Here is a 23,684-nt window from a genome sequence, read left to right on the forward strand (position 1 = left end):
TTGAACCATTTTGCAGCATTTCCTGTTACACTATAATATTCTAATTTACTTAAAAGGATATTGTGATTTACACAGTCAAATGCTTTGACATATCACAAAATATACCAGTTGCCTGCAATTTTTTGTCTAATGAATTAAGCACATTTTCACTGTAAGTGTAGATAGCCTTCTCAATATCCGAACCCTTTAGAAATCCCTTTAGAAACCATAACTAGTCGTCTTTCCAGTAGGCTCTCATCCCTTCTCAGACCTAGCTACAGTATGGCTAACACAAAACCATACACCTGTTCTTTACGCGTAGCACCTGTGAAAGCAGTAGGGAGGATATAAATAATATTGGAGCCTGCGGTGCAGGCATGTGTACCCCCGACTGGACTCCTACAATGGCCATTAACACATAAGGGCCTGCTAGCGGCGCAGAACAAAAGCTGTTTGCCGCAAGTAGTCACCAGCAGGTGGGATGCGGCGCGCACCCATTGTCGCCGCCTCATCAGCGGCGATTCTGCGGCTGAAAGCGGCCAGGGGTGCCGCCGCACAAACGGTCTAATTGCTGGCCGCAGACAGGTCTGTCACGCGCAAACAGGGGCGCCTCACCTCTGTCGTCTCCAGAGAGTTTCCTTTGTTCTTCGAGCGCCGCCTTCCTCCATACAGCGCCCGTTCCATCCCGTCCACTCCAGCTCTCCCCTCACCCCCTCACACCCCTCACACACACATACGCACACACACACACACACACACACACACACACACACACACGTACACACACGACATGCACAATGGAACGGTGACTACTTTGACAATAAAATAATGTCATACCTAAAACACGCCTAGATGGTCAATAATATTGTACAACAATATAGTGTAATATATCGAAATTCTCCAAAGAAAATCTGGCGAATTTGGCACCTGGCTATCGAAATATATATATATATATATGGTGTTACAAAAAGGTACGGCCAAACTTTCAGGAAACATTCCTCAAACACAAAGAAAGAAAATATGTTATGTGGACATGTGTCCGGAAACGCTTACTTTCCATATTAGAGCTCATTTTATTACTTCTCTTCAAATCACGTTAATCATGGAATGGAAACACACAGCAACAGAACGTACCAGCGTGACTTCAAACACTTTCTTACAGGAAATGTTCAAAATGTCCTCCGTTAGCGAGGATACATGCATCCACCCTCTGTCGCATGGAATCCCTGATGCGCTGATGCAGCCCTGGAGAATGGCGTATTGTATTACAGCCGTCCACGATACGAGCACGAAGAGTCTCTACATTTGGTACCGGGGTTACGTAGACAAGAGCTTTCAAATCCCGCCATAAATGAAAGTCAAGAGGTTTGAGGTCAGGAGAGCGTGGAGGCCATGGAATTGGTCCACCTCTACCAATCCATCGGTCACCCAATCTGTTGTTGAGAAGCGTACGAACACTTCGACTGAAATGTGCAGGAGCTCCATCGTGCATTAACCACGTGTTGTGTCGTACTTGTAAAGGCACATATTCTAGCAGCACAGGTAGAGCATCCCGTATGAAATCATGATAACGTGCTTCATTGAGCGTAGGTGGAAGAACATGGGGCCCAATCAAGACATCACCAACAATACCTGCCAAAAAGTTCACAGAAAATCTGTGATTGCACAATTGCGCGCGGATTCTCGTCAGCCCATACATGTTGATTGTGAAAATTTACGATTTGATCACGTTGGAATGAAGCCTCATTCGTAAAGAGAACGTTTGCACTGAAATGAGGATTGACACATTATTGGATGAACCATTCGCAGAAGTGTACCCATGGAGGCCAGTCAGCTGCTGATAGTGCCAGCACACGCTGTACATGGTACGGAATCAACTGGTTCTCCCGTAGCACTCTCCATACAGTGACGTGGTCAACGTTACCTTGTACCAACTTCTCTAACGCTGACATTAGGGTTATCGTCAACTGCATGAAGAATTGCCTCGTCCATTGCAGGTGTCCTCGTCGTTCTAGGTCTTCCCCAGTCGCGAGTCATGGGCTGGAATGTTCCGTGCTCCCTAAGACGCCGATCAATTGCTTCGAACGTCTTCCTGTCGGGACACCTTCGTTCTGGAAATCTGTCTCGATACAAACGTACCGCGCCACGGCTATTGCCCCGTGCTAATCCATACATCAAATGGGCATCTGCCAACTCCGCATTTGTAAACATTGGACTGACTGCAAAACCACGTTCGTGATGAACACTAACCTGTTGATGCTACGTACTGATGTGCTTGATGCTAGTACTATACAGCAATGAGTCGCATGTCAACACAAGTACCGAAGTCAACATTACCTTCCTTCAATTGAGCCAACTGGCAGTGAATCGGGAAAGTACAGTACATACTGACGAAACTAAAATGAGCTCTAACATGCAAATTAAGCGTTTCCGGACACATGTCCACATAACATCTTTTCTTTATTTGTGTGTGAGGAATGTATCCTGAAAGTTTAGCCACACCTTTTTGTAACACCCTGTATATATATATTCAGAGTTCTTTATAGCTATGCCATAGTTCTACTGTTCTCTGTCTATCTATATCCGAATCTCGCTCCAGCTACTGCCGGGTCTGGGTGCTGACGTGTCCTCTCCATTTGGGTCGGTCCTCCCACCACTTTTCTTCCTCCACTTGCTGCCAGGTCACACCTCTCCTTTCTACAGATATTCTCACTCCCATTTTCCACCGTGTTCTTGGGCGCCCTCTAGGTCTTTTCCCATCCATCTTTAGTTCTTCCATAATTCTGGGAGTCTCTGCCCATGCATCATCATAACATGCCTATACCATCTTAATTTCTTTTTTTCAATTTCTTTTCTCATACATTCGTGTTTAAGGTCCTTTCTAATCTTTACATTCCTTACTCTGTCCATTCTTGTTTTTCCCTTAACTGCTCTGAGAAATTTCATTTCCCCCCGCTTGCAGTCTGCTCCAGTCCCTTTCTGTCATTGTTCATGTTTCTCCACCGTAGGTGACTGTTCTCTGTACAAATTTTAAATAGATCTGAAGAATTTTGCGAAAAAAAACACTAGTAATCGGGAAAATTTTAATCTTGTACAAAAATATTAATTGCCAAATTTTCGAAAAACGTAATAATCACAATTCTGAATAGCTCCCGAATAGTTCAACAGAACACGCTAATGACATTTTTGTGCAGATTATAGTTTATGAGATAATTGCGATAATGAGGGATGCATTATCACAGTTGTGAGACACTTTCATCCGATTTTAGAGAAATATACATTTTTTCACAGTTCTTGGTATATATGCTACAGTTCTAGAGTTCTCTGTAAAAAAATTTATAGTTCTGCAAAATGTTTCCAAAAAATGTTACGATCACAATTCTGAATAGCTGGACTGGTGGCAAATCGCAACCGATTTTCCAAAAATATTCGTTTTTTTCAGAGTCCTTTATAGACGTACTACAGTTCTAGAGGTCTGTGTACAAATTTTTAATATTTCTGTAGAGTTTCGCTAAAAAAAATTACTATCACATTTCTGAGTGGCTGTGAAGTTGGCACCAGACTTTCGAGAAATACACCTTTTTCAGAATTTTTGGTGAATATGCCCTAGTTCTACAGTTCTCTGTGCTGAATTTGAATAGTTCTGCAGAATTTAGAGAAGAAATCACGAGTGTTTCACGAAGAACTCTGAAAATGATTTTTTTTACAGAACTATTAAAAATTTTTGCAGAAGACTCTAGAGCTATAGCATATCTGCAAAGAACACTGAAAAAAAATTACATTTCTCGAAAATTGGATGCCAGCTTCACACAACTATGAAAATGGTATCCTCATTATCGCAATTATGTCATAAACATTTATCTTCACAAAAAATGACATTAGAATTTTCCGTAGAACTCTTGAGGAACTATTCACAATTGTGATTATTATTTTTTTCGCAAATTTGGCAATCAGTTTTTTTATTGCAAGATAGTAGTTTTCCCCATTACTAGCGCTTTCTTCGTGAAATTCTGGAGAACTATTCAAATTTCGTACACAGAACTGTAGAACTATGGAATAAGTATCAAGAGCTGTGACAAAAATGTATATTTCTCGAAAGTCGGCTGCCAACCTCGCATGACTTCCCTAGACTGTTCAGAAATATTATGTTTCTTGAAGCTGGACGAAAAACATACTGCTGCTGTGATAATTGCTCTAATTTATTGCAAGCAGAAAGAAAGGTTGAATGAAAATTTGATTCAAGGTGCGTCAAAGATCACTCATGAACTTGTTCACAGAACTGAGGTTGAACGAATGAAAAAATACTATCGTTGTTGGCCCAACACTAAACACATTAGTTCAGATGGTTGTTGCTGTACATAGAAAGTGATTTTCCCATTCTGCCGAACCTCTCTTTCAGACGTATGTAACACTACGCGGCTAACTGCGTCTGAGCCAATACTAAAGCCTTAGCAATTGCTGTTTCACTTACGTTTGTTTCTTTGATTCCAAGTATCACAGTTATGTGCTTATAATAAATATTGAGTGGATAGCCTTTAGTTCACTGGGATATAGTGCGTTTCCTGTGTCACCTATAAAATATAGTTACTGTGGCATGACACATCTGGAAACTGCCCAACACATTTATTTCAAAATGGCGATTTTAGTGTCTACCCCAGCTCCCTGGATAAATTTCTGCGGATGCCCATACACCAGTGATCAAAACAGAAAATACTACAGTGACAAGCGCAGTTCCACGAAGTCAATGCTTATCTATTACGCTACAGTACTCTGCTACTGACAGTTCTTGCGAAGACATGAAATTTACAAGTGCAGTTTCACCACATTATCTTCCAGGCGTTCGTCGTAATCTCAGTGCTGAACTGCCTCAACGCTGGAACGAACATGCATCCCCGTATGACCTTTCTCTTCATCAATGGCCTCCAGAATCATCTCATTCAAGTTCATGTACATCTGCTTATGGGTTATGTCTCTGTATCCACTGTCACTAGAACTGTAAGAGTTATAAGAAAGGATAATGTTCGTGATCGCTGATATCGAACAAGTCACCTTGGGACGTGTGTGGTACGTAGTCTATTATACTGACTTTCGCCGCGTCGCGAACGGCACCCATATTGATCAGCTGTAATGAGACTTTGTTCAAAATGGTTCAAATGGCTCTGAGCACTATGCGACTTAACTTCTGAGGTCATCAGTCGCCTAGAACTTAGAACTAATAAAACCTAACTAACCCAAGGACATCACACACATCCATGCCCGAGGCAGGACTCGAACCTGCGTCCGTAGCGGTCACTCGGTTCCAGACTGTAGCGCCTAGAACCGCACGGTCACTCAGGCCGGCTGAGACTTGGTAAGATGCTTTATTTACTGATATGTGTCTGTTTTCTTTATTTCTTGTAGTTTTCAAGCAATTACCTTCTAAAATCGCACTCATGAATAAACCTATATAAACCGTTACGTGTGAAAATTTCAGCACTGTGAAGGAGACTTATTACTCAACTAAACTCTGAATCACAGATTCCGTACACGACAGTAAAAAAATTGACAGGATTAATTAGTGGTGCACGAAATCTGAGAGTTCACTGTAATGTTACGCCCTACGTTCTGCAGTCAGGGGCTTTAAATATCATGACATACAACTAAAGACGATCAGAATATATTCCTGGAGAATATCCCTTCTTGCATCTTTTGTGGCAGAGCAAAAATTATCAAAACTGGTTAACGGATGAAAAAAAAAAGCTCGTCAATAATAGACCATATTGGGTGGGTGATATGTAGCGTGAACGTGTAGATCAGGGAAGCAATGGTGACCGGCATTCTTCGAAAAACACTTCCGTATGTCTCTCCAAATAAGGTAGAGTATTATTCTGTAAGTGCGGTTGTCTCAAGGAACAGTAGATCATCATTATATGGTTGCTGCTGTTCAAATGGCCCGCAGTAAGTAGGTGTCGACATCGCATGTTGTATCGAATGTTGTCCAACACCATCACACTCTTCATGTTGGCTGTTGTATTGTTTGACAATGCTGGATGCCATATTGCTTTCACAATGCACGTCATACATGCTGCCACAATGTAGTAAATGTTCAAGTAGGTCCATGAAAGCTTATAATGTGTACGCGTGTGTGTATGTGTCCACCACTGAATTATCCCCCATTACAACTCACTCACAACAGAAATTGCAGTCCTTGGCAGCATAGTGGCATCCTGCTATTTGTTGTAAGATTTCCACTCTATCTCAGCGTCATATAGTGACCATTGTCATTTCCCGTAAATGCTTCCTCTTCACCATTAAAATGAAGTATGAGCAAAATGTATATATCTTATAAAAGCCCATTTGTTCTTTGTAAGTGTTGTACAGAAGAAAAACGTTAAACTACGAGATATTCCAAAAGCAAAACTACTTACATATAGTCAGTGCCGCACACAGAGGAACTTCGTATTTTGTAACTCAGGCCATGTTACACTTGTCAATTTCTACTGACAAGACAATACCGGCTTCATAGCCTGTCCTCAAGAAACACTAGTTTGTTCTGATTCCTGTTTTCGAATTTTTTGTACTTTTCGTTACTTTTGAAACGTCCCCTTTGAACAATTATACAGGACTGTGCTTAACCTGACACACAATATTTTTAGCGCAACGCAATCTGACTTTCAAAATTTCCTACTAAAGAATGGCCCTGACAAACATTAAACTATACCTTTCACAAATCACTTACCTCACAAAAATCTTCGCTGCTCAAGCTACTGCAATACAGCGAGCGCCACTACTGCCAGCTAAATAAAGGATTCAAACTACTGAAGGCACTAACTACTGATAGGGATAGTTAGCAAATGAAAGATATTAATAGAGAACAAACAATGTATTTACCTTGATATCATCATATATAAATATATCAGTTCATGAAAAATTACAAAACTCCGCCATCTCTCTCCCCACATCCACCACTGCTGGCGGCTCACCTCCAACTGCGCAACGCTACGCGCTGTTCACATCCAGCTGCCGCTGCCCAACACTACAATGGCAGACAACAATGCAAACTAGCGACAGACTGCACACAGCACAGCCAGTGATTTTCATATTGAGCGCTACGTAACGTTGCCAATAAGAAAACATAAACAGCCTACTTACATAGCCCCCATGCTCCCCACAAAAATTTTTACAAATGGTGTTGGGCACTGGCCAATACAGATTTGACAAAAATTTTTCACAATTACAGTAACAAAGATATAAAATGCACACACTTATTAATATTATGTTGGTCAAAAGATCAAAATTTCTCACAATCCATAAAGACAGTCCACATTGTTCATTACGGTAATCACAGGTTTTTTTTTTCACAAAGTCTCATTAGCAAAAGAAATTGCACACAGAAGTAGTGGATTTCCATGCAGTCTTGAAGAAGTAGTGTTGTCCTTCCAACGGAAAGACAGTGCTGACTCTCGACATGCTGACAGGTAATGGGCCACAATGGAGCAAACCCACAGCAGAGTCATTCGAAGTTTTGAAGAATATTGGTAGGTAGGTCATCACAGAGCAGACCCACTGTAGTCCTGGTAGAGATTACGGTATTGGTGGGCCACCAGAGGTGCAGACCCACTGTAGTCCTTGTAGAGATGGCCAGCAGCCATCTGTTACGATTGTGCAGGTGCACATTCACCAGAGAATATAGCAAGTCCATAAACCACCACTTGTGCACTCACAAAGTTTTTGGAATTGTCCTTAGAACGAGCAATGCTGTTATCCAGTCCCTTGCTGAATCATTAACACACATGCAAACACTATCAGTCCCTACTTCTCACATATTGTCCATATACTATGACCAACAGAAACGTGTGCAGTGAAATGTAACTAACAAGTTAATAATATCATGAACTGGTGACAATTACAATTTTATAACATAAGAATACAATTACAAAGGTACAAAATACATCATTAAAAACATAACAATATAGATAACATTTGTAGTAAAACAGGCGTTACAAAAGAATAGATATAACATATACATCAGTGTTCCAGGAATTATGACATTAGTAAATACATAAAAGATCAGAATAACTTTCGAAACATCAACTTCACACATGAGCATTAAACAGAACGGAATTAATGTCTAACATCTTTACAAAGTAAATAACATATTATTAATGCCAATTATATTCGAGGATAACAGTATTCCTCATCATAGTGAATGTAGCTTAATATTAAAAGAAGAAAAAATTCTATGAAACTACACAGAGACAGGAAGAAAACAAATACACAAGGGTACACACACACATAGTGGGATAACACCAATAGGAAAGGACAGGGTTCGTTTTCAGTGTAACATTTGGTACTGCAGTCCAACCCAAAACTTCATATATCTTTCCTCTTATTTCATCCTTTGTTTCCACCAAAAAAAATTCTAACTAAGCATGCTTTCTCTGTTTATATGTTCACACATTTCTTACCTCATTTTTATTTTCCATTATCTTACCTCATCATTTATTTCCAAGAAAATCCTACCTAAACCTGTTTTCTCAATGCATTTCTTCCAATTCATCGCAACTCATTCTCTTAGAGGCTACCCCCTCTTAAGCTAACTTAAATCTACTGAGCTCAGATGCTAAACTAAGGGACGAGGCAATGCAGCATCACATAACAAATCAACACCAACAGCAATGCAAAAAATGCAAATTGGCAAAGCTAGCAGCATAAATGAGCAAAAGTCAAATTCAATAACACTATGCCTGGCAAACAGCAGCAACTTATACCTAAACATGACATAGCGCAAGCAGAAAAAATATTACACTAAAATGGCCATGTCTAATACCTATGTCACATCTTAACATTAGAGTGATGCATCACAATTTATTCTACAAAAGAAATTACCAAGTACTTGAAAAGAAAATTATGAATGCAGTTACTGGTATTAGTCCCTTCTTATTGTTCTCTCCATTCCAAGTGCTCCTTTTTTAAAGAATGTGGATCATAAAATAATTATTTAATAGATCTGTTGACAGAAAGTGTTCACATTAGCAAATGCATTTCATTTTATAAAAGCAATGCTGCAACACAGCTGGAAACCAGATATCAAATGAAATAAGCAACTATGAAAAGCAAAGCATAAAAATATCATTCAGTAGTCATGTGACATTTCATAAGTTAGTAGGAATTCTCTCAACTCTCATAGAAAGACGCTTGTCATAATCAGGTGTGCAGATGTAAAAATATTTCTTGTCATTTTATTAGGCATTTCAGTAAATATCGTAAATTAAGAGCTAGTGTAATCATATGTTTTCAAGTTCGACCGTGTCGTTTTTGCGATGCTTTCTCTAAAGGAATGACAATGGCCAGGATAATGGCCTTCCCTTTCCTTTTTTTTTTTTTTTCCTGTGCTCTGAAAGGCACGCGCTAATGACTTTTTCTCCAGGCGTCTGACACAGCTGGGTGCCCGCGACGCATTACGTGCAGGTGGTCACTTAACTTTCGTACGGAAATATTTACGACAGGAGATTCTGCTAGCAAATGATAAAAATATTTCACAGGTCAAGAATTAGCGTTGCAAATCTGTAGAAACAAAACCCTATAAATATAAGCGTCAAAAAAAAAATTCGTCAGCATTGTGATACATTCATGCCTATACACACACATTTCATAACTCTTAAAGTACGATTCTTGGTTTCCAACAACCTTTTCATAAATCAGAGTCCCTACCCACTATTCATTACTCCTTACCTTATTACACATATACGTATCCATCGACACTCGTCAATATTTCGTCATTATAAATATGAAGCATAATCAAATAACTCATATAGTAGCCTCAGCCTATTAATCGTAAACATACCTCAGCAGCATAATACACATCGTCGTCGTAAAAATAACCTCATAACACCTCAGTCAAATCTCAAAATCGTCGTAGCTTCCTCCAATAATTAAAAAAATTCTCTGCTCATGTCAAAAGTGTCATCTGCCTCAAACGTACTTTAAAAATCATGCTCCCTTACCAAATATATCATTCAAAGCTCTCATAGTATCACAATGGTTCCAAAAAAATATGAACAGTTTACAAAGTACAGACAAAATACAGTTTCATAAGTGTGAAGTTACCCAACTGTGTATTGCGTAAACATGTGTCACTGATGTAAATGTTTATCTCTCAGTTAAATGATCAGATAGCTGTGTAATTTGGGTGTTAGAGAAATATGGTACCGATGTGTAAAGTTGTATAAGCAAATACCATATTAGCTAGGGTTCCTTGTGCTTGCCAAACACATGGTACACAAAGTAAGCATGTACCCCCCTGAGGATTAATGTAATTATACCCTCAGGTGTTACAGATTACAGCAATGAAATGAAATGTATCACTGAAAACTTTCTTTGTAATTCAAAAATCTTTAAAAATAAATGTTTTAAGTACAAAATTAATCACTGAAATGCGTGTCCTGTAGCGCTAAATGTGCATAATCTCTGTGAAAGTGTCGTAGTTATTTTCCTCCAAAAGCTAAGTTCTGCAGAAGCCAATGTACTTACCTCATGATAAACAAAAGTGAAATGCTTTGCGTAGAGATATCTTAGTTATTACGCTTATTGTTGTGATGATGAAAGTACTGTGCTGTAACGTATTGTTGTGCTATGGAAAAGGCTGTCTCCTTGTAGCTATACCACAAAAGTTACTAATAAAACATGTTTTGATTTCCATAAGAATTCAGAAAACTGTGCAGATATAACAGATACACCGCAAAAGCAACATTGTAAATTGTCACTCCTTAGTAGCGTCGTGATAAAAATCGTGTAGCTGTTACATAAACTAACCTCTGTGTCATCTGGTATCTCTCAGAAAGCACTTTAAATTCAGAATGTATTTTCAAATAAACCAAAATGTTGCATTAAAATCTCATTAGCAGTACTGGTAAATGTTCTAAGTATGTGAGCCTTATAGTCGTTACGTAATCGTGCAACAAACAAGCAAGAATGTACGCACACAATAACACTGTGACGTCTGTTTACTATAACAATGCATTCGTCATTTCTGTTTAAATAAGTTCTCTTGGTTCTTGATTGGATATTTAACTTCAAACATTGTTGCATGGTAACAGTTTCTAAAGCATACTAGTAACGTGAAGTGAAACGTTTTATGGCAAAGACGAAGTTAAAATCAGATTATCTTTCAATAAACGGTTTTACATGTGAAATGTGGTGTAGCCCTTTACTCTTCCTAGCACGCAGAGTTTCAACTTTAACGCAATTATCATGTGGTATACGTCGGTAAAGAATACTGGAATTTTGCTCAAGGTTAGCGTCAATGTTATTTTTCCCTGAGCCAGCGGGCGCACGCGGCTGCCTACGGTGTGAGTCATTGTCTGTTTCTTTGTTGGCGCCCGCCGTTACTGGGATTAGGAGGCCTAACTTCCACAAATTCGCCTTGCCCAGAGGGCCCAGCTCTGTTTAAAGCTCGCCAGTTCTGATGGAATTCAGGTCTGTCGTTATGTCGGTAGTTGACATAGTTTCTTGTTTGTCGGTCATGTGGTGGAGAATTTCTCCCGGAATCGTAATTGCGTGGTGGACCGTTGCGTCTGAAGTTATTCTGTCTCCCTTGATAATAATTATTTTGGTTCCCATATTGTCTGTTTCTCTGATTGTCTCTGTGATAGTCATTACTGCGGCGAGGTGATCTTTCCCTGTACTTATTACTACTCTGCCAGCGGTTGTCATACGGGTGGTGTCTATTTTGGTCACGATTTACGTTGTAAGAATAGAATTGTCGTGTCCAGTTATTGTTTCTGTCGTCACGGAATTGTGACGGATGTGCCCTGTAGTGATTGTTTTGCTCCTGTTTTCGCGTTCCGCGGTTGTCAGTGTCAATTTCCAGTTCTTGTAACAGTCCCTGAAAAGCTTCAATGTCATCTTTGCAACGTCCTGCCAAAATAATATGCCGTAAGTGTTCAGGCAGTTTGATTAAGCAAATGCGGATGAGTTCTGAGGGGCTGTATGGGTTTGAAAGATACTGATTCTTATGCAACATGTCTTCAAAATATTTCATAAGACTGGAAAATTCAGATTGTTCGAAACGTTTCATCATTATGATGCTATGTTTTACGCGGTCTTGTGTAGCTTGAGACCAATATGCTGAGAGGAAGGCGTGGTAAAATTCTCCTTCACTGTGGCAATCGTGAATTACCGATCGCATTCTTACAGCTGGTTCATTCTCTAAGTAGCCACACATAAATTCTAATCTGTGTTCCAACGACCAGTTGGGAGGAAAACAATGAGAGAATTGATGGAGCCATGCTTGTGGATGAATGTCGTTGCCAGAATTCTTAAATGTTTTGAATTTACGTGTAGTAATGAACAGCTTATAGTCAAAATCATCATGTCGGCGAGTCGCATATCGGTCATTGTTAGGTCGTGTCGGCCGTTCCCTCTCAAAATTCGGTGCACATTCCCAATTTCTTTCATTACTTCCGAAATGCCCTGTGTTATTTTGTGTCTGTTCCGTATTTGTATGTCCCTCTTCCCGTATTGGGGCGCGAGTGTCCTCTGAAATACGTAATTCTTGTACTACTTGTGCCAACTGATCTTGCACTTCCCGGATTTCTCTTTTGTACTGTGTATTGATTTGATTTTGATTTTGTTTGAATTTTCTAATTTGTTCATACTCTTCTGTGTCAGTGAAGGCTACAGGTGTTGTGTCATTCAGATCATCATCTACCTTTGTAGATAAGTTAGTGAACTGATCTGAAAGTTCGGCTACTTTATCCGATAGTGAAATCATTTCCTCTGTATGTTTTTCTGAACCAAGTTTCAGAGTGTCCATTTGTGTTGCAATCGTGTCTACTGTGTCTTTTAAGTTTTCTTGACTTTTTGCAAGTTGCGTAACCGAATCGGTAGATGCAACTGCGTCAATTTTAGCTTGCAAGGTGTTGTGATTTTCATGAACAATAGTTTGCAGTTCTTTTATGGCTGCTTCGTGATTCTGTAATGCATTTTCATGACGCGAAAAAATAGGTTGGAAATGCTCACAAATTTGTGTTTTTACGTCGTTACAGACTTTTTGACATTTCGATTCAATGTGATGTAACTCAGCAGTTAAATCCTCACGTGTTCGTTCAAGAGTTTGCTCCAATGAGTCTAACTTTTGAAGCTTTTGCTGTGTTTGTCTCTGATTTTGTTCCATTGTGTCTAACTTTTGAAGCTTTTGCTGTGTTTGTCTCTGATTTTGTTCCATTGTGTCTAACTTTTCAAGCTTTTGCTGTGTTTGTCTCTGATTTTGTTCCATTTGTTGCATTAATTGCAATAATAATGTATTAGTGTCTGGAATCTGTTTCTCTACACTTTTCGGCAGTGCATTTGCACCGACAACATTCACATTTTGACAAGCAGAAAATGTGTCTTGACTTATTTGAGAAAACGGTGATGACCCAAAACCTGAATCTACAGTATTTGCGAAATTGTGTCCTGTCATTTCGGATTCCTGAGGCGAGCTGTTGCCGACCGATCGATCGATAATGCTTCCCTCTTCACTAATTGTTTCACTGACCGTGCCATTGTTTGCCGCCCGCTCCATTTCCCTATGCACGATTACCAAATTACTACTTTGAACATCAGTTAATTCATTACTCTGCGGCGCTAACACACTGCCTTCGTCTTCACTGTCATTTCTCAGTTTACTTTGGAGCCTAGTATTACGTTTTTCACACGCCATTATTGTCACAGTATTTCACACGACAACACAGAAAAACACAATTTGAAGAGCAAAATAAAATAACGTAGCAATGGAAATAATGTCTAGTTAATTGCAGCTGCGAAATACTTGGTGCAAATCTACATGCATGCCACAACTGTTTTACTCTACAACAATGAAAACTACAACTACAAAGGAGATTCTCTCTACAATTACGCGCTAGCAATAAACACAAGCTACACCAAATACACAAACTACAAGAAAAATCAGAAGATTCCAGTGAGGTATCCTAGGCTAAGGGTCGACATATGAAACGTCCCCTTTGAACAATTATACAGGACTGTGCTTAACCTGACACACAATATTTTTAGCGCAACGCAATCTGACTTTCAAAATTTCCTACTAAAGAATGGCCCTGACAAACATTAAACTATACCTTTCACAAATCACTTACCTCACAAAAATCTTCGCTGCTCAAGCTACTGCAATACAGCGAGCGCCACTACTGCCAGCTAAATAAAGGATTCAAACTACTGAAGGCACTAACTACTGATAGGGATAGTTAGCAAATGAAAGATATTAATAGAGAACAAACAATGTATTTACCTTGATATCATCATATATAAATATATCAGTTCATGAAAAATTACAAAACTCCGCCATCTCTCTCCCCACATCCACCACTGCTGGCGGCTCACCTCCAACTGCGCAACGCTACGCGCTGTTCACATCCAGCTGCCGCTGCCCAACACTACAATGGCAGACAACAATGCAAACTAGCGACAGACTGCACACAGCACAGCCAGTGATTTTCATATTGAGCGCTACGTAACGTTGCCAATAAGAAAACATAAACAGCCTACTTACACTTTTCCTTACTGTGCTATACAGTTGTTGAGAAGGCAGTGAGATAGAGTTCTAGCCTACCCCCAATGTTATCCAGTGAATACACTGAATGAAACTGGGAGAAAATTCGAAAGGGCATTATGTTATACGGGAAAGAAATTGAAACTTCGAGGTTTGCCGATGACTTGGTAATTCTTTCAGAGAAGCAAAGAGCTTGTAAAAGCATTTGGACGAAATGGGTAGTGTCTTGAAAAGAAGTTATAATAAGATGAACATCAACAAAAGGACAACAAGAATACGCACTTTAAATCACGCGATGCCAAGGGAATTTGACTAGGAACTGAGACAATAAAGGCATTCGATGTGTTTTGTTATTTGGACAGGTCAATAAGTGGTTAAATATACATGATATAAACCGTAGACTGCAAATAGCAAGAAAATTTTTTTCTGAACAAGAGAATATCAATTTAAATTTTAGAGGGTGTTTTCGGAATGCATTTGTCTTCAGTATAGCCTTGTTGGGCAGTGAAATATGTGTTGTAAATAGTTCAGATAAGTAGAGAATAGAAGCCTCTGAAATGTGTTGTTGCAGCAGAAAGCGTAAGATAAGACTGGCAGATCGGATAGCTAATGAAGAGGTATCGAATCGAACTGGGGTAAAAAGAAAGCTGTGTCACAAATATACTAATGGAAAGTATCGGTTGATAGGACACGGCAACAACAATCTTACTTCTCATATTTGTACGTTTCATTTAGAATATGGTGTAGAGGCACATTTGGGGTGTTTCCCTCTGCTGCTTTTTGCACTTGTGGTTCAGTGCACCAAGCGCTGAGAAAGCGTTGGCTCTGAAACCCGGCCTGTGTAGTGCATTTATTTGATGCCAACAGTCCGTTTGGCCCTGTCTGTGAAGGTTTCCACCTAAAAATGTGGGTCCTGTGTGGACCGTGTCAGCTGTCGCCGGAACTTAATGTGGTCCGTGTTGCCCGCCCACACACCATTCTTCAGGTTGCACACAGCTCCAGCGACTCGGAAGGCGCCCAGCCACAACAGGTGCTGGACCATGCAGACGACTCACATCGCGGGTTCCCTCTTGGGATATTCTGATGCTGTAACTATCGTATGCCTGCCGCACATCACCCACATGGCCCGGCGATGATAAAAAGACGTTTACCACACAGGCTTGCTCCTGGTACATAGCTGCTCGCGCAAGCAAAGCAAATTCTTGCTAGCCGGGAACATTTACTATGCACTTGCAAAAAATCGCTAAGTGAAGTGCTTTGAGTGGTGTCAAACAAAAACTATATTCTCTGCGGAGGAAAGTAACAATCTTCCATTCGCAACAAATATTTGATGATTGGCAACGAGAAAGAAGAGGTCTAATTAGTGCACCCTTTGAATGCAGAACGGCCACAAACGGAACACTTTCGCCAGTTCTAACAACAGCACAAGAATTGTCCACAGCATTTTTTTCAGACGGTTACAAATGACGTAACGAATTTTTCATTTTATTTCACATACTATTAAACCATAAATGATTGAAAAATTATTAAACATACGAAGATTCACCTCAGGACTGATCATGCAATCTTTGTGGACGACTGATTGGTAGACCTACATCTTCTGTGGTAATATTTCGTCATTTTACCTGTACTCGTATTTATTTCATGTTATACACCTGCCACATGTGGCTATCCGTCCCGCTATTTCCACGAATAAAAACGATGAGTTAGGTGAAGGTGAGGAACTTATTTCCAAAGGCAGCTGCACCTAATGTTACAGAGTATGATGCAGTTGTAATCATCTGTATACTTTTGGTCCCAGATATCTTTGCCTTCAACAACAGACGAAACAACTGCCTATTTCAACTGTCACGTGTGATTCTCAGTCTTGAAACTGTCACCTAATCTTGGATGAATAGGTGTTTACAGATGATTCTGTATTTTCTGTCGATTTCGGCACTACAATGCACAGTATGAAATAGACGAATTTAAAAACAGCTGCTTTATCTGAACTTCTAGGTTTGCAGCCAATTTCCCATCCATCTGCTAGTGACTGGTCGAAGGAGTAACATGAGCGAAGTCGGACAGGGTCCATAAGCAGGCTTTTTCAAGACAATGAATGAGGTTCACCCACCTGTCAGCAACGTTGCTACAAGAAGTGACTTTTCAATTTCACTGATACGCTTCGGAAAGATCTGAACTCTGCAATTGCACCTGAAACTGTACCATTAACTCATTTTATTAGTTCTGTCTAGGAAGCTGTTACACCTCTTCCCCGTGAGGCAGCAGAGGAAAAAAGATGTGACACTTTTCCACGCGATTTCAAGGGTACCTCACCATAAAAAAAAACTACACTCCTGGAAATGGAAAAAAGAACACATTGACACCGGTGTGTCAGACCCACCATACTTGCTCCGGACACTGCGAGAGGGCTGTACAAGCAATGATCACACGCACGGCACAGCGGACACACCAGGAACCGCGGTGTTGGCCGTCGAATGGCGCTAGCTGCGCAGCATTTGTGCACCGCCGCCGTCAGTGTCAGCCAGTTTGCCGTGGCATACGGAGTTCCATCGCAGTCTTTAACACTGGTAGCATGCCGCGACAGCGTGGACGTGAACCGTATGTGCAGCTGACGGACTTTGAGCGAGGGCATATAGTGGGCACGCGGGAGGCCGGGTGGACGTACCGCCGAATTGCTCAACACGCGGGGCGTGAGGTCTCCACAGTACATCGATGTTGTCGCCAGTGGTCGGCGGAAGGTGCACGTGCCCGTCGACCTGGGACCAGACCGCAGCGACGCACGGATGCACGCCAAGACCGTAGGATCCTACGCAGTGCCGTAGGGGACCGCACCGCCACTTCCCAGCAAATTAGGGACACTGTTGCTCCTGGGGTATCGGCGAGGACCATTCGCAACCGTCTCCATGAAGCTGGGCTACGATCCCGCACAGCGTTAGGCCGTCTTCCGCTCACGCCCCAACATCGTGCAGCCCGCCTCCAGTGGTGTCGCGACAGGCGTGAATGGAGGGACGAATGGAGACGTGTCGTCTTCAGCGACGAGAGTCGCTTCTGCCTTGGTGCCAATGATGGTCGTATGCGTGTTTGGCGCCGTGCAGGTGAGCGCCACAATCAGGACTGCATACGACCGAGGCACACAGGGCCAACACCTGGCATCATGGTGTGGGGAGCGATCTCCTACACTGGCCGTACACCACTGGTGATCGTCGAGGGGACACTGAATAGTGCACGGTACATCCAAACCGTCATCGAACCCATCGTTCTACCATTCGTAGACCGGCAAGGGAACTTGCTGTTCCAACAGGACAATGTACGTCCGCATGTATCCCGTGCCACTCAACGTGCTCTAGAAGGTGTAAGTCAACTACCCTGGCCAGCAAGATCTCTGGATCTGTCCCCCATTGAGCATGTTTGGGACTGGATGAAGCGTCGTCTCACGCGGTCTGCACGTCCAGCACGAACGCTGGTCCAACTGAGGCGCCAGGTGGAAATGGCATGGCAAGCCATTCCACAGGACTACATCCAGCATCTCTACGATCGTCTCCATGGGAGAATAGCAGCCTGCATTGCTGCGAAAGGTGGATATACACTGTACTAGTGCCGACATTGTGCATGCTCTGTTGCCTGTGTCTATGTGCCTGTGGTTCTGTCAGTGTGATCATGTGATGTATCTGACCCCAGGAATGTGTCAATAAAGTTTCCCCTTCCTGGGACAATGAATTCACGGTGTTCTTATTTCAATTTCCAGGAGTGTATTTCCTCAGCGTAAAGGGCCACACTACGCAAGCTACGATAAGATCCTCGAACGGTGATCCTTCCTTATGAGGTGTAAGGCTGAGAAAGACCCTACACGTAGTGAGACGCCCTGCTAAACCCGCAGGACAGGACAGGTAGTTTAAGTTGTGGAAAGGGGCCTAAATAAGTGGCTGTAAGTTACACTCGAACATACAACTTTTTATTTGAACAAACATTACAAGAGCCACGAAATTAAAAAAAAAAACACAGCTTTAGTTTTGGAACTTAATTCCACCGTACAATCTCATGCCTTAAGAGCAAGACCACTTTAATTCCAAAACGGCTGAAAGCCAATAACTTAAAGCTCAACCAAAATCAGAAATTTAAAAGGCAAAGTCTTATCTTAAAACAGTTCCTTAATTAGGCTGAAGGCCCAAAGAATCTGACACTTTAAGAGCAAACAACTTAAATTCAAAATCGGCTGAAGGACCAACACTTAAGAATTAATAACATTAATTTTAAAAATGCCAAAGGCTTTACGTAAAACAGTTCTTAAATTAGGCTGAAGGCCCAAACCATCAGACACCATAAGAACAGAATAACCTTAATCTAAAAATTGGCTAGAAGGCACACAAGTACAAACAACAAGAACAAACAAGAAAAGGCAGTACACCCAAGGGCGCTCAGAAGTTCTGAGGGTCGGCTTGGAATTCAAAAATGGTTCAAAAGGCTCTGAGCACTATGAGACTTAACATCTGAGTTCATCAGTCTCCTCTAACTTAGAAGTATTTAAACCTAACTAACCCAAGGACATCACGCACATTCATGCCCGAGGCAGGATTCGAACCTGCGACCGTAGCGGTCGCGCGCTTCCAGACTGAAGCGCCTAGAAACGCTCGGCCAGACCGGCCGGCGCTTGGAATTCAAACACTAACTCTCACTTAGGTGAGACAGGCAGTCTGCCCAAGCCTTGTCGATCCGACCCCAACCCAACCGACAGACAGACAACGGACCCACCGATAACATAACCTTCACTTCACCTGATCAGCACACAACAGGGAGTTCAATGGAACAACGCAGAAGGTATTGGGGCCCACAACCCATTATACATTGAGCTGTCAAACTACACACCATGCTGGACAGCGGCAACACAATAAGGAAAATTCACTGCCTGAATTTACATAGCGGCCGGGGTGGCCGAGCGGTTCTAGGAGCTACAGTCCGGAACCGCGCGACCGCTACGGTCGCAGGTTCGAATCCTGCCTCGGGCATGGATGTGTGTGATGTCATTAGGTTAGTTAGGTTTAAGTAGTTCTTAGTTCTAGGGGACTGATAATCTTAGAAGTTAAGTCCCATAGTGCTCAGAGCCATTTTTTTGAATTTACGTCAACGGCCAAGGCTGGTAACTGGGACGTTAACGGCCACAAGGCAGAAGATTCCGCTGCTGCACTTCAGTTCAAATAACCAAGTATAGTTAAACCCCACATGTTGTTGCTCGCCGGAATATTTATTACCAAGTATGAGTATCATCACAGCACTGATTTACGACTTACCTAAACATCTTGCTTCGTTGCTGAAAAATTTTGCTGGAAAATGTTCACACCATACTCGCCCTTCTGCTGACTTGGTGAGCAGGAGCTGTAATAACGTCTTACATCTATCAATGAGGACGTTCACTCTATGACGGAAGTGAAGAAATATGGCTCTCTTAATTTATAGATCTTCTCAATGATGATGACGGTTTTCGATTTACTATGGCTTTGGACCTGGTGATTTCTCTGATATCTTCAGAAAGATAAAATCTTGTGTCTCATGACAACGACCAGAGACGTTTAATTTCATTCTTTTCACAACTGGAATTTCGCTCCAAACGTCTGCATTTAGGCAGAGGGCAGGTATGTAATATCACCAATGTGCTTGCATCTGTGCAACTCAGGGGAAGCAATATTCGGTAGATAATGCTATACTCGGTAGAGAGCCTTCAAGATAGCGCGCGAATTTTCGGTACGAAGTCAGCAACGTGCAGCTGTATTCTCTAGTGTAAAACGTCCCTGAAGATGGCTGAATGTTGATGCACGCACGACACCATACAAAATTATGCCACAGTCTTGTCCTGCAGAACTGGACCAAAAATTGGGCAGATCAAGTCACACATTCGCGATCATACTTGACAACAACTTACTCTTCAAAGCCCACGTCCAGACCAAACTTCTCCACCCGTTGCACGAACTTTACTAAATCTTGGTGAATACGAGCCTCAATGTTAGGATTAAATTGAGGTAGTACAAGCCAAAGGTCCTACCAATCCTATTATGTGTCTGCTCCACATGGGGTATGACAAGTAACACAAATCTGAAGCCTTTCCAAACGATTCAAAATCGGCGCTTGTGGCTCTTTGTAAGTGAGTGGGGGGGGGGGGGGGGGGGGGAGCGAAGGATTCCAAGATGGGCATTAATCCGGGACCTCCATCAGGAGCTCGTTAACGTCAATACTGCTGGACAAAACTGACCTATCATGGCCCATAATACGCCATCTCTTTCACAAAGGGATCGATGGCACTGAGTTAAGATGCATTGGGCTACAGTGGAGGTACCTCAGTAACTCCTGAGTTTGTGGAACCACAATCTCTGTAGGTTCCCAAGGGTCTGTGAGCTGAAGACCCTACTAAGGCGATAAATAAGCATACTAATACTCTCAGCCCAGAAGTCCTGTAGTACTTCCGCACCACAGAAAATAAAAAGCTAAATGTTTGTCCTCCGAAACAACATGGCAAGGGGTCTACGTCATCTGGCTGCAAGCCCAAAACACTTGGAATACTAGTTTCGCCGGTAACATTTGAAGAATCACACAACACTCCGTATTTCCGTTGGGATCTCCTGGACAACCACCCTGCAACCTGAAGTAGCACCTACCAACTAATTTACCTCTTCTTGCACTTGAAACAATGGGTTTTTGGACAACTGGTTCAAGATGTTGTGTAAATCAAGACTCGTGCTGTCAACTGGTACAGTCGCCAGATGAAGATCTTACACTGATGATCTAATACGTTATGACCACCTGATTGATACCTTATTGTTCCAAGTTTACAGCAAGGATACTGTGTGACATGGATTCGACAAGTCTTTGGTAGGTTTCCAGAGGTATTGAAACACATCTGCTTTTCACCTCGACTCGTTTGACTGACACATTGATACATTAACATGACACTAATCTGTTTCATCCAATGAGACACACACGTAAGTAGGCTGGTACTCGATGTGTCCAGTTCTGCCTTGTTCTTTGGTCTTGCAGGTAGCCGGACGAGAGGCATGTCTCACTGGAGGCTCTTTGGGTGGCAGCCAATCAGACTCGTGCAGCCAGAATTTGTTTAGAACAGTGGCTTGATGTGAACCCAGTTGTTTTTTCGTCTTGGTTCTGGTCGGCTACGTGCACCAGTTGTGCTGTTCACTTGTTGTTGTTGCAAATCTGTTAATGAAATAACTACATGCTTTTGGCTTAATCAAAACATTAAGCCTATAATCGGCTGCATTCATGTCTTAAGAACTTATTTTATCGATGTCAATATTACACTTTTCCTTGGCATTCTGACTGAGAATGCAACTGAGTTAGTGGTGGATGGGTTTGAGTCGAAAGTCCACGTTGACTGTGATGTCCATGCATTCCATTGCGGTGCGTGATGACACCACGTGCTAAACGCCCCTCTCACTCAGTAATGAGTCAGTTCGATTCTTTAACATTATTACTTTATGCATTCACTAAAATGATATATTTATTTTGTACTTTGATCAGTGATCTTCAGTGTACATCTGCTTCTGCTGTAAAAGGCGTCGTTTTTCTAATAAAGCAAGTTTTTAGAAAACCTGCTATCAATATGTTTTTACCGCAATAACTGCAACAGCCCGCACTATGATTTTATGCCTTGTTTATCTTTATCACCGTTCACAAATATTTCGCAGTTTCTTCTACGGTACGAGTATAATTATATATTACATGATTTTCATCATTTTCAGGCAAGCCATCACTAGAAACTGATGGTAAATGCAGAGGGACAGCCGCTACAGATCCGCTCTCACCACATACTTATGTAAAAGTTCGTTTATATTCAGAGATTAGGGTTTGTACTAATGCTGAACGGACTATAAATACATACATGTGGCGCAGATGATTTTCTACAAAAGGGCCGGTGTCTCCATGATACTAAGAGAACCATTATCCGATTTAATGGGGACGTCTGAATGATCAGACACAATCCAAGATTGGCTGACAGCATGACTCAGGATTTTCTTCTTTTTTTTCTTATTTGGTGCTGCCTGCCACGAATTCCTCTAACGTGTCAACTTTTTCGTCTCAGAGTAGCACTTGCAACCTACGTCCTCAATTATTCGCTGGATATATTCCAATCTCTGTCTTCCGCTACAGCTTTTACTCTCTACAGCTCCCTCTAGTACCATGAAAGTTATTCCCTGATGTTTAACAAATGTTCTACCATCCTGTCCCTTCTTCTTGTCAGTCTTTTCCATACATTCCTTTACTCTCTGATTCCGTGGAAAACCTCCTCATTCCTTACCAGTCCACCTAATTTTCAACATTCGTCATTAGCACAACATCTCAGAAGCTTCTGTTCTCTTCATGTACGCTTTTCCCCCAGTCCATGTCTCACTGCCATACAATTCTGTGCTCCAAACCTACATTCCCAGAATTTTTTCCTCAAATTAAGACTATGTTTGACACTAGGAGACTTCTCTTGGCCTAGAATGCTCTTTTTGCCACTACTAGACTGCTTTTTATGTCATCCCTGCTCCTTCCGTCATGTGTTATTTTGCTGCCTAGTGTAGAGCCACCACCGTATAGGATAGGGAAAGTTAGTTATGTGCGATATTTGAAGTACGAGTTACAGTCAGGTGCGGGACAATGTTACGCATACCAGCAGTTGCGAAGGCAAATAGAGGCCACGGGGGTGTAGAACTGCTGGAAGGGGGCGAACCCAGCAGCTTCCATGGCTCAAGTCACAGGCAGGAAAGGGCCACTGGCCAACCTGAGTGGTATTCATATGTGACACGAATTGGCAAGCAAGACAAAACAGAGGTGGACAGATGAGTATAAATAGGTGTCATTTTCTAAGGAGATTCATTCAAGTGTGGCAACTCTCCAGGACGGCAAGGCGTGTCACACCACCAGGCTACACGCAGCAACGGATGGGGCGACAGTGCCCCAGTCCACAGCAGGTCATTGGTTCGACCCTCTGAGGCCAACGCGGGGTCTGCAGCCAGCCAGCGGCGGGCCACTCTTTCGGTTCCCGACACACGCTGGAGACTTCTGTAGCGAGGGTCACAGATTCAGATGCCAGATTGCCGGCGGTTGTTGCTGCCACATTCTCAGCTACGCCAGCAAGGAAGAAGCAGCAACCAGTGGGGGCGGCCTACGGCTTCCAGCAGAGCTG

This window comes from Schistocerca americana, chromosome 1 (genome assembly GCF_021461395.2).
Source record: "Schistocerca americana isolate TAMUIC-IGC-003095 chromosome 1, iqSchAmer2.1, whole genome shotgun sequence".
In the NCBI taxonomy this organism is placed as follows: domain Eukaryota; kingdom Metazoa; phylum Arthropoda; class Insecta; order Orthoptera; family Acrididae; genus Schistocerca; species Schistocerca americana.